Source organism: Ambystoma mexicanum, chromosome 6q (assembly GCF_040938575.1).
Source record: "Ambystoma mexicanum isolate Mex_15411 chromosome 6q, UKY_AmexF1_1, whole genome shotgun sequence".
NCBI classification, from domain to species: Eukaryota; Metazoa; Chordata; class Amphibia; order Caudata; family Ambystomatidae; genus Ambystoma; species Ambystoma mexicanum.
The window spans coordinates 144,980,028-144,993,212 of NC_090937.1; positions in this window are offsets into that span (position 1 = coordinate 144,980,028).

The following is a 13,185-nucleotide window of genomic DNA, read 5'->3' on the forward strand; positions in this document are numbered from 1 at the left end:
TATATATATATATATATATATATATATATATATATATATATATATATGTTGAGTAAAAAAAAGTTTGTTAAAGGAACGTTATGGTTAAGTTGCGCTAGTAAAAACCTATGAAATTCACTAAATAAAACTTTAACGGGACGTTATGGTTCCATGTAAAACCGAAAAACCCTTGAAATTCGCCAGTTATGGTAAGGTAAGCAACCATAACTTGTGCCACCATTGTGCACTGCTAAGACTAACACCCAGGACATGAAAGAGGACATCACAAATGTCATTGATGACATCACTGATGACATCACATGTGCATTTACTTTTCATGAACACTCTGTACAAGGGATTCTTATAATGTTCACCAAAAAATGTCAAGGATAATTGGAATACATATAATTTATTTTTTGCAAAAGATTGGTGAGGATTCGTCCAGGGGGAGCGAAGTTATAAGCCGCCCAAAAAGTGCTCTTCCTATGGGATTAGCAACTTAACCATAACTACACGGCCACTACTGTGGCCGTGTAATTACTGAACCTTGTTTTATATAAAAAAGCTGTCTTATCACCTACATAGTGTGTGTACATTCCTTTGTGGATGTGTGTGGACTCACTGTACTTAAGAACCAGCCTGCATCACCTCCTGAGAGCCTGCGCCTTGGTTACTCATCAATAGCTGCCATATAGAGAACCTGGGTTGGGCTGTTCTCTGCCTCTACCCCAACCGTATAGAGGGCAGAGGTGCAGGAACCCCCCTCCAGTTTTTTTTTCAATCCAACAAACCATTTAGTGGTTGATCTGAGTCAATACACAACATGTTTCACCACTCATCTCCCTCTTCTTCTTCAGCCCCTATAAGCACAATGTTTTAATGGGCAAATCAACACCCCCCAACCAAATCTAGCATGATAGTAGTACCTGGGAAATGGTGTTGGGGCACTGCTGGTCTAAAGAAAAGTTCTGATGGCAATATCCATGTCTTGCTTTTAACACCTGGCACCCAACTCAACAACACTGTTACTCCGTATATAAACAATTCTGAGTGCAGAGGTATTTCCTTGGTAGCACCATCATTGAATAATGCTCTTGTTATTACCAGGACCCTGGCTTAACACATTCCTGTTGTTGAACACACTTCCCCTCCTTCAGAAAATAAAATATTCAGTGAATGGAACCAAATGTGTTGGCCCAGAGAATCCCTGCATGTCCATTACTTTACCTGATAAGGGGAAGCCCCCTTCCCTTATGTATGATTTTATTGCACCTGTGTCAACCATAAAAACAAATGATTTGGTGACTAACCCCACACCTACCAGGGGTTCCTTTTCTGGGTCGGCGGGGACTGACAGGAATGGGCATGTCAGGTTTCTCTGTGGTCTGTCCTAATCAGGATATATGTTTGATCCTGGGAATACGAAAGGGTTACCACTTACCACACTTGCCCCTGTAAACAATGTCACTGTGGCATGTGGAAAATTATTTTTGTCCCAAACTTGTGGGGCTTGCTGTTGTGTCTGCTGCTGAACATACACTGGTACCTTGTTGGGTGTTAGAGGGGATACCTGCTGGGGAACAGGTGCTTGTATTGATACTCAGGCTACCGTATCTGCTGGAGTGCTTGCATGAGCATTGTGCCATATGGGATGCCTTTGGGCATCATCCCGTACTGCTGCAAATATGTAACTGGCACTGCCAGTCCACTAGGATACACTCTGGGATTATATGTATAAGCTTGTCTGCTCCTACACTCTCATGTAAAATGACCAAATATTCCCACATGACCAACGTGGTCCTGACCCCCGAATCTTGGTCTCATCCCCATCCCCCTAACCTCCCTGATAACCACCCTGGTACCCTTGGTTGTCTGGATACCTCCACTCCGGTGCCATTCTCACTTCTACTGGAGCTGTCCTTTGTTCCACTGCTGTGTGGATAAACCAATTATCACTGTTCGTTCTATACTCAATTTTGCCAATTTCTTTTGTACTAACTTTGCATCAACCTTGTTCGCATTGTTCAGTACTTCTTTTTCCTTCTCCTGCTGCCTTTTACAATTATGCACTCTAATCGCCTGTACCTCTGCCCAACCTTTGGCATTTATCCATACTACTTTATCCAAATCCTTCTGCACCTCCTTAGGAGTTCCATCTTCAACATGTGATAAGAAATTGCTATTGCTTTATCCCATTATTCCCCTGTTTCAGAACTCCACATCCCCTGCATCTGTTATATGTGCTGTGCTGGATCTTCGGCTTCCTTCATAGTGCACACTATTATTGATTGTATGCCCGGTGTGTCAGGGTATGCTGTACTTAATGCAGCTGACATTCGGGCCCGAAAATCATTAAAATGTGCCCCATCATGATTGTCATCACCCATCCCTACCACTGGATATCCTGCCTTCTTCCAAATGTCATCAGCTTGGTCACCCGCTACTGCAGAAAACACATTTTTTCACATCTCTTACTGCCAATCTAATACACCTGCTTCGCTGGTAACTTCTTCCATCCTTGCTTCCGTTTTACTACTGCCATACAAACTGGTTGCACTCTTAATCTTGTACCCCACAAACACTATCTAATGTCGTCAATCTAGGTGGCACCTCTTCTCCCCGCTCTTCCTCTTTCCCCCACTCTTCTTCCTCCTCTGCGACTCCTGCATCAGCCTATGATATTATAGATTTGTAATCTGATATATCTGTTTGCAGTCACCCTTGTCTGTATTCGTCATCATTGTGACAATCATCACTCGTTTCAACATGTATATCTCTAATTGCAGTGCTGTCAATTCTGAATAAAATATCGCCCGCTCTCCATTCGTCGCTACCTATATGCGCTCTTCTGCATTTTTCCCTCTCCTCCATTACTCGTACAAGCTCTGCTTCTGTCCTTTGGAGCACCTTTTCAAAATCTCTTCACCCACTATTTTCTGTTTCCCTCACCAATGGGTTGAGCGTGGCATTCACTGCTAAGGGCTGTTGGATGTTTTCATACATTGCAGGTCTTGCCGTCATGGGGCCGCATCGGGCACACACACAGGGTTAGTATACCCTGCAGCTGCTTGCATGGGATAACACCCCTTTGGGGTTGGCAAGGCTGTGGGGGTTTTGAGGTATGGGCATTTTGGGTTGTTCATGTGGTACAGGTAGCCTGTGAGGTACGGCAGTGGCACAAAGTGCACATATTACTAGTTCTCCTCTATTTGAATCCTCGGGGACATCTCCCAATTCCTCTGCCATTCTCCAGAATGTGAGAATGCCCTTCCTATTCCTCAACGTCTTCCCCTTCTATTTCACAGCCAAATAAGTATACATGTGACCCAGTACCTCTCTATTATTCATTCCTTCTTTGGCCCAGGGCTTTATATATTCCCCCTCTCATCTTGTCCACCCACTCGTTGTGATATTTCATGATTTTTCCCAGTACAGTGGAAGTGCTTTACACATATAGTCAAGAGGTGTCAATGAACTCATGTTATATCCGATCCTAGCCTTGTAGCACTGTTTCCCATCTTAACCACTGATCCAGCCGTATCAAACACCTTACTCCTTCCAGTATTGTCCACACTTCCCATTATCCCTCCCTTCCCTCGTCATCCCCTCACACCACACACTAATACCCTACACAGCTCTGACCACAATTTAACAACCACTACTTCACACCACAACAACTCAATAACACCTTAAACCATAACTTAATAAAAACAGAAAAATGTACACAATGCTTTGGAACCTTTCTCAATCTCCACTTTGAGACGATGGCATTTACCTGCTTACGCCCTCATATGCCTGTTGAAGGGATCCCAGGTCTGCAATATAAGGAACCTACACAACAAAACCACACGTATTTACAAATGGTGTAGACACTGCTCTTTCCCCTTTCCTCGGCAAGAGGGAATTTACCTTCTTACACTCCCTTGTACCACGTGGAGAGTTATTTATTTATTTATTTATTTATTGTTTGCTAGTTAGGCACTTTTACAATAAGAAAATACTGTTTCAAAGCACCCACAGGGCAAGGAGGGAGCAGGGTGGGGAAAAAACCCATTAAAAACAACCCATTTAAGAGCAGAGGGAGGGCAAGGTATAAGGGACGAAGCTTCTATGCCTTGTGAGTATTGTAAGAAACTCATGGTGGCAACAGTAAAGACAGACACAAGTGAACACAGTTCAAAGGTGTTTATTAAACTGTAAATTCAGGGTGGAAAAACACCTAAGCTAAACCTAAATCTAAGATGGGAACAAGCGTCGACCATCAGATGAAAAATAAGGCAGTCCTTGTGGTGTTGTGTCAAAACAAAAAGGCCTATACTAAAAAAAAATATTGCCAATTACTTACAGATAATTACAGAAAGAGTATGGGATAGCAGATCAATAATGAAAGAAATGTCACATATAATATGTCTTAATGTGAATGCCAGGGTTCTCCCTTCCCCACGTTTTCAGCAGGAGACAATGTGGGTTTCCTGAGCACAGCAGATGCTCAAGCTTTCCCAGCACGAGCCGACAGTTCTGCATCAGCTTTTGGGTTCTTTGAGGGCCAAGTCTATTTTCAATAAAAAAATCTCTTGCCTTTGAGGCCTGATGTATCCAACAAACAAAGAAACACAACGTTCTGTTTCACGTATACCTTGGGTGATGGTTTCACCCCTAGGTCCCCCTCTTCTGGGCGTAAACCCTTCACAAAATTGTATTCAAACAATTGATTCAACAGTTTCTTTTCAATAAACCTTGGGTGCCTGGCTCAGACCCAAATGACAAGGAGGACAGTTCACTTCCCCTGGTCTTCGAATACTTCTTGTATTCACAAATCTTAATGTCCTTTCAAACAATCCAGTGTGGACATCCTTTGATTGAGTTCACTCTTCCCAACTTTTGTGACACTGTTCATATACTCATTTCAGCATGCAGTATTCATTTCCCTTAGCTTCTCAATCATCTGTCAGTCAAAGTTTTCAACGGTACAGAGGATTTTACAAGACCCCCTGTATGACCACTTTGACCTCTTCTCGCCTCTTCCTGGGGCTTCTGGTTACAGTAGTCTTTTTACCATTGGCTAATCACCCAGAGTAATCCTGCTTGAGTACCCATGTGGTGCCGGCCTCCTCTGTTTCTGGTTTCCCTACTCCTTAGCATTTAAAAGTTCAATTTAGCCGTTGGCTACTATTCATTTAACACAGTTTGATTTCTTATCCATACTTCCCTCGACTCACCAGCTGTAATGAACTGCTTTGCTTGCTTTCTTCTTGGAGTCAAGTTTGTTACCACAGAGACAAACATTTCTCCCCGGCTTGGCAATCAGCAGAGGAGAGTCTTGTGTACCGTTTATAACTGGTTGAAGACACACTGGCTATTGTTCACAGACTCATAATTCCCTCTGTGGAGGTTTCACAAGCCTTGATCGGAAAGGCTAAGGTTGACTCTCTTCTTGTCACCCTCTCAGTATGCACTGTCTTTCTCTTTCTCTTGAACTGCTGTGCTGAGTTAGCTCATATGTCGTGCTGTCTGTCTTGCTCGTAGGGTGCTGTTGTACTCCATCTTTTATTCCTTTGGGGAAGGGAAAGGGCCATCAGGTGTGTGTGATTCTGGTCAATTACCTGACTTTGCCTGACCATTGTATTGGATCATGTCATGTTAACGGCTCTAGTGTTAGTCCATTGTCTTTCGGGTTGTGCGAAAGTGTTCGTGTTGGAAAAGGGGGTCAGTGTTTTGGAATATCCTAAGTGGCAGGACGGGGAAAAGGTGTTAGAAGAAGGGGGATACCACGTCTCACCCATCGGTGTCCCACTCCCACTCCCCAAGGAGCCCCATCCAGGTAATCCTCCCATATTGGCCCACCCCAAGGAACTGGATCCAAAAGCGATGGCTGTGTCCTGGCCACCTGGATGACAGATCCCTGGGGACTAGACAGGGAGACACCTTCAGGTTTCTCACAGTATTCAGAAGGTGTAATTGCATCAAGGAAGAAGGAAGAGGTGGTAAGTGCTGAGGAGTCTGAGCTCATGGATGACCACAGATGAAGGGAGGCCAGAGTGAGGGGAAGAAGGAGGGAGCAGGGGTCAGCAGGGAGTTTGAGAAAGAGCTGTGTGTCATCTGCGTAACACTAGAAGTTGGAGGAGAAGGAGGCAATGAGGCATGCAAGAAGAGCAAGGTAGATGTTAAAAAGCCAGAGGGAGAGTATAGAGCCCTGGGGGAAACCAAAGGTGGGGAGGGAAGGAGGAGATGAGAATGTGCCCCGGATGACTTGGGAAGAGCTGTTAGTGAGGAAAGAGGTCAGCCAGTCCAGTACCCATTCCAAGATACTGAGGGTATTGTGGAGTCTTTGTATGAGTATGGAATTGTTGACTGTATAAAAGCCAGAGGAGAGATCGAGAAAGATAAGGAAAGTTGGGGAGTTGGAGTCCAGAGATGCGAGCAGTTCTTCATGGGTGTTCAGAAGAGCAGTTTCTGTGCCTCTGGATGCCCGGAATCCAGATTAATGGTTGTGGAGACCACCAACAAGTTCAGTGTGTGAGTTGAACTGGGGCAAGGCCAGCTTCTCAAGCAGCTTCCCCAGGAATGGGTTGATGGAAATAGGGTGGTAGCTGGCGGGGCAAGTAGGGTTGGAGAATGTTTTTTTCAGGAGTGGGCGCACAAGGGAGTGCTATAAAAGAGAGGGAAGATCCAGTGGAAAAAGAGTGATTGCAGAAATCAGTGAGAGAAGGGGCAAAAGAGCCGATGTTATCCTTGATGGTCCTTTATGAGCAAGGGGAGACCTGTTTAGAAGAGACCTTAATAGAGCCGACAACTCTGGTAACTATTTCAGGTGTGACAGGGGAGACGGAGGAGAAGGAGGTGGGAGGAGGGAGGGTGAATGGAGGTGAACAATGTGGGATGGGTTGTGAGGGAGTGTAGAAAGGGTGGTTTGGATGTCCTGAATTTTGGTGGTAAAGTGTGAGGCCAGTGCATTGCAGAGGGCCTGGGAAGGAGAAGGTGAGGAGGAGACTGCGGAAGGGTTGCCTTGTTCTCTGCAGACCTTGAAAAGTTCAGCTTTGTTGTTAGATGTGCCAGAGACCTGTGCCTGTATGTGGGCTCTTTTCTTTGCACGGATGGCAAGTCTGTATTGCCTTTGGAGAAGGCTGCAGGCTAGTTTGTCAGAGGATGAGCCTGAGGTTAGCCCTTTCCATCATGCCGCCCTGCACTTTCGTTCAGGTTCTGCAAGTTCAGTGTCGTACGAGGTGTTATGCTTAGAGGCAGGTTTCAGGCGGATCCCCATGACTGGGGCAAGGATGTCAAGAGTGTTGGTGATGGACAGGTGCATGTTGCTGAGGGCAGAGTCAGTGGTAGACTCAGAGGTGGGGATGTGGAGGTGTGTGAAGGTGGAGGCGAAGTCAGCCGCAGTCACTCGTTTCATCGGGCGGATGTTAGCGAACAATGTTGGTGGGACATTAGGGCAAGTGGTCAGGGGGCCAAAGGCACCAAGGTGGGTGGAGAGGAGAGAATGATCTGGCCAGGAGAGAAGGGTGACTAGTGGGGTGGAGTGAGAGAGGTCAGAATGCGTGAGGGCATCCAGAGTGTGTCCAGCTGAGTGGGTTGGCTCAGAAGGGAGAACAGAGAGGGAAAGCAAGGTGCAGAGGTCAGTGAAAAGAATGGATGGCGAGTGAGGGGTATCCAGTGGAATGTTGAAGTCACCCAGGCGGAGGAGGTTAAAGGTGGATGAAAGTAAGGAAGAGCAGAAGTCGCCCCATTCAGAGAGGAACAGGGTGGTGGCACCTGGAGGCCGGTAAATGGTGGCAACGGTCAGGATGGAGCTGGGAGAGATGACGAACTTGCAAACAGTGTTGACAATTAGGCACTCACTGACTGTTGTGCCAGTCAATCTTGAGCGGGCCTTCATCAGGCCCACTCAAGATTGGCTGCCACAAAAGTCAGTGGGGGGTGAAACAAAATTTTGTGTAGACAAGTCTGGAATCATAAGTTCAGTGCCTAACTGTCAACACTGTTTTTCATTAACAATTTTCATGTTTTTTTTTTACTTCACTGGTGTAATCATTGTTCTGACCCATGTTGTGACATAACACAACAGTAGGACTTGTTTTGTCCCTACCTAACTGTATTGAATTTTGAGTCTGAAGTTACCTCCAACTGTTTGTTTTGATAACCTCACATATTTGTTTTGTCTTGAAATGGATGACTCTATATTCATGTGTGCTATTAGACCATTAGGTCTCTACCTTTAAATACATATACTCTGTATCAACTCAAGAAGGTGTGTCTTGTACTTTACATAGAAATAACAATTGAGACACAGGTATGGGAAAGACAGACTCATTAATTTGTTCTAGTATTATTTAGCCCTCCTCGGCAGAATGGGTTCTTAACCAGGAGCCCTGATATACTCCAGGATGAGAAATCGGCCAAGAGGCTTCCCACTTGTTGGCACTGTTAATAGAAGAGCATGAGGAAGGAGAGAGAGCAGATATGAGATGGGCGGTCCATAGATCTGGAGAGGGGACAAAGGCGAGGATACCAGTGTAAACCTCTCTAGAGGAAGCACTGACATAGGTGTCTGCAATGGGAAGTCCAGGGTTTGCAGTCAAGATGCCTTTTTTGTGTTATTTCCTATCAGACTTTGAGAGAGGGGGATAGGTGATAGATTAGCAGTTAGAGAATATAAAAGAAATGGAGAGAACCATTAGGTTGGCAGAGGTGTAGACAAGGAATGAAGGAGGAGTGGCTGCACAGCAGAGTTCTAGCTTAACTCATCAGGAGGCCTAGTAGGTGAAGTCGGAAAAAGAATCACTGGAAACCAGAAGGAATAGAATTACATCAGATAAGTGGTACAGAAATATATGACTATACACACCTAAGTTCTATTTTGAAAACGGAGGCGACAAAAACAATGCAGTGTTACTCAGATGTAAAACTAAATAGGCAAAGCAGATGGTGCACAGATCTAACGCTAAACACACCTAAATTTGATGGTAAAATGGAAGGAGCAAAACAGTGCAAAGGAGATGTTCCCTGGTCCTCCATATAATAGCCCTCACCTTTTACTTTATTCTCCAGCAATGCCTTTCCTCTACAATTGGAAAAGTTCCTGTTTACTCTCATAATATATACTGTGATGTCACCATATGAAAAAAACATTATATGTTACCACCTGGCTTTGCACACTCCATCAATTCACCAACAAATCAATCCACACATACCCACTTTCCCCTTATTTGTTTCACCCGCAAAGGTGATGTTACGTCTCCCGAGCTCCTCCGATACGGGGTTCTGTCAACCAGCCGCACATTCTGGGAGCAGCACCACACTCCAAGGAGGAAACAGGGCTTCTGGCAACACAACGCCACTGAACTTCTCTTCAAGTCATGGAAGTGGGGCTGGTCACTGTAGATGGGCGCCACATCCCAGATGTGGGCCTGGAACACCCCGACCTCATGGAGTCATTGGGATCAACTCAGGGTCAGCAAAATGAAAGTGTGGCAGCCCCAAAACAGGAGAATAAAAGCAATCAAAAAGACAAAAAAAACACTGCGCCTTTGGCTATTAACACACTATAGTTAAGCTAAGTATAGAGATAAATAGGAAACATGAAAAATGAATTGCTAAAAACCTTTCATTCGCATGATGGATGTTGCTGAAATTTTGCAAACAGAAGGTTTTGGGAAAGATCCATTAAAACACGTTATTAAGAAGGTTCAAAAACGCTGTTTCGGCCAACTGCCAATTTATTTTCCCATAGAGAAAAAGTCAACATTTTGTCCCAGTGCACTGCCAAAACCGCTGGGCGGAACAATTTGGGCATGAAGCGTTGACTCGATTTCCACGGAGGGCGGTCTGGGTTTATTCCATCGAGTAGTTTTTAAAATATATTCCAGGATGGGGGTGCCACCTTGTCCCAAAATTGTAGCTATATCTCCCATGGTGCTTTGCAGTAGAGAGGATGACAGGCTTTTCAGAAATGAAAAGCTAAACAAATGTTACCAGAATTCTATTGCTAATAACATTTTGCTTGCTGGAAGTATTTGGACAACATTTTCTAAACATGTTTTTCATGGACCTCCCTAACTGCATGTTTTGGGAACAAAATACTGTGAAATTAAAAAGTTATTAGGAAAACAAAACACCACGGTTTTACAGTTTTCAGCCAATTCATTTTACCATCAAAAGAAAGAGCAGTTTTTGAACAGCTGTAGAGTGAAAACCGCTGGACAGATTGGGACAAATAACAAATAGCTTGAGCGTTTACTCAAATATTGTGATGCATTTGGGTAAAATCCATCCAGTAGTTTCTAAAATATTTGACAGTGAATGGGTGCCCCCACTACTTAAAACCTTTATATCGGCCTTGATGCTTTTTTACAGGAGATAATTTGAGTGAGGCTAATACCTTTTGACTTGCAGGCTGGATTTGGATGAAAATTTCTACACAGTTTGTGAAGAGCTCCACTAAACTGGACATTTTGGAAACAATAGGTTAGAAAATGAAAACATCATAAAGAAAACATAAACCACTGTTTTCAGCCTACTTGCAATTATTTTCCTATAAAGAAAAAGTTCAGGTTTTTAAAAGCCATAGCGTGAAAACCACTTTGCAGATTGGAACCAAATAAGACATAACTTGAGTACAAAGCATTGAATACATTTCCTTGACTGGTTTGGGGTACATCCAGATAGTAGTTTTAATATATTTGACGGAGAACAGGGTGTCCTGTGGGCCTTAAAACCTTTATATCAGTCTTGGTGCTTTTTAGCAGAGAGGCGCAGAGAGGCATAGAGAGGCTAATAACTTTTGACTAGGTGGATGGATTTGGAGGATATTTTCTAAACCAAGGGTTTGTCATGGACCCCCCCAAACTCCAAATTCTTGGAACAATTTGTCAAAAAATGAAAATGTTATTAAGAAAAGATAAAAATTCAGTTTTCAGCCCACTCCCATGCATTTCCTTTAGACAAGAAATGCAGTTTTTGAACAGCCATAGCATGAAAACTGCTTGGAAAATTTGGACCAAATAAGAAACAAATTGGGAACAAAGCAAGAGGTCTGGAAGTGTTTTAAACATACAGTGACCCAAAAGAAATGTTTAGTGTCTACCGGACATGGCCACCTAGTGGGTCCAAAGAAACATATTGGGGAACATGTATAGTGAACACGGTCGAAAAAAGTGTTCAGTCATGTTCACGGCCCAAAAGACAAAAATATTGGGGGAACATGTACATGTACAGTGGACACAGCCAAAAGCCGTGGGCGTTAGTGGCCCGGTAGTGTTTTACAATAAACAATGTGCCCAGCCGAAGGCCGTGCTCACTGGCCAGAGCTGAAGGCCCTGGCTCGTAGACCCAAAAGACATGTATAGAGGCCACACCCAAAGATTGTGGCCATCTAGTGGCTCCAAAAGAAGCATATTGGGGGAACACATATAGTGGTCACTGCTGAAGGCCATGGCTATTCAGCCATAAAAGAACACGATGGTATAACAAAACACCTGAAATTCACTGAACATTTTTTAGTTAAGGTGAGGTTAAGTTGAGCAGATTTAGCACAACAAAACCCTTGAAATGCAGCAGATGTGGGAAGTCATGACCAGCTTACCTCGGCACGTTCCTGTTGCAAAGCCCATGAGCACATACATAAGAGAAGGGATTCACGATTCACAATGACATACACTATGGCATTATGGGGGCCATTGCATTATGGGGGACATCAACAGGAGCACGCTGAGTTAAGCTGCTCATGATTTCCCACATCCACTGAATTTCAAAGATTTAGTTGCATTAAATCTGCTCAACTTAACTGCACCTTAACTAAAGTTTCAGTGAATATATATATGATTAATTTCACTGCATTCTGTGGATGTGGGAAGTGGCGACTTAACTCTGCCGTGGTTACTGTCTACTATGCAGCCGTGACAGTAAATGACTGTGGACCACTGGTCACTCTATATGCACGTGGTCTGTATCCCCATCACAAGTTCATAGTGAGATACCTTCAGTTGTGGCCCCTGTCCATGATGTCACATGTATGCAGAAAGATGGCCGTGCCTCTCTCGCTAATAAAAACACTGGTCCCATCAGCCATGGCCACTATCCACATTACAACTCTAAGAGTAGTAGTCCATGGGTCACTGACCATGGCTGGTGCCCCTTTTCTTTTAATTTCCACGGTAGTTTTTCCTGAAAATTGCATTCACTTTAAAACTGCCTTGTATTTCAGTGGCAATCATTTCCTTGGTAAATTTAGCATTTGCCGATTACCGAGGTAATGGGAAAACATTTGAAAATGAAATGTCGTGCAGATCCCAGCTGCCAGTCTCCATGTGCGCCCCTCACAACAGTATGCCCCAGGGCTGTTGTGCGCTTTAAAAATTTGAATAAATAAATGAATAAATATATCTACCTCCTGACTCTTTCATATCATTCACCCCTCGCTTGTTCCTGTGATGCACTTTAACATCTGATGGTATCTTGCAACATTTCTGGCGGAATCCCCCAGGATGTCGGTGGTAAGAAGAAAATGATATGACTCAAAAATGACTCTCTCGCCCTGGCCAAAGTCTCCAACTCAGCATGTGCTTCTATTTCACATTCCAAGCCACTCACTTCTCTGATTCGATTTAACTCCTTTCCCTCCTCCAAATATCATTTTCTTTTTCGGATTCCAGCGTTACAAAACATTAACATTCATAATTACAAACTTCTTCACAGGTTCAGTTGTGTAGCCCAAATATTTGTTAATGTGAATCCAGTGTTTACATAGGATGTACATTTTCTCTGATTTTCACATGCATTTTATGTTGCAGATATCTTTCTTCTAATCTTCTTGTACTCAAGCAGACCAGCCACCTCATGTTTTGCCCTCAGAACTTCCTATTAACCGGATACTTTTTTCGAGTATCATCTGAAAATTGCATTGTACAATTCACCATGTTCACCCATTACTTTACTAAACAAACTAATGGGATGTTGATAGCTGAACGACATTTAGAGGAGGTATTTAAGTCTGCAAATTATACATCACTGACATAATGGGGGCTCCCTCACCCCATGACATGGAAGCCTCTAGGCTGGAGGCCCCCATGTCATGGGGTGGAAGAGCTCTATGATTTCAAAAAGAAATAGTTTCTTTTTTAATTCACTCTGCCTTCATAAAGAAATTATTTTCATTCTGGTTTGGTCTTTAACAAAATAATTTCTTAATGAAGTTGGAATGAC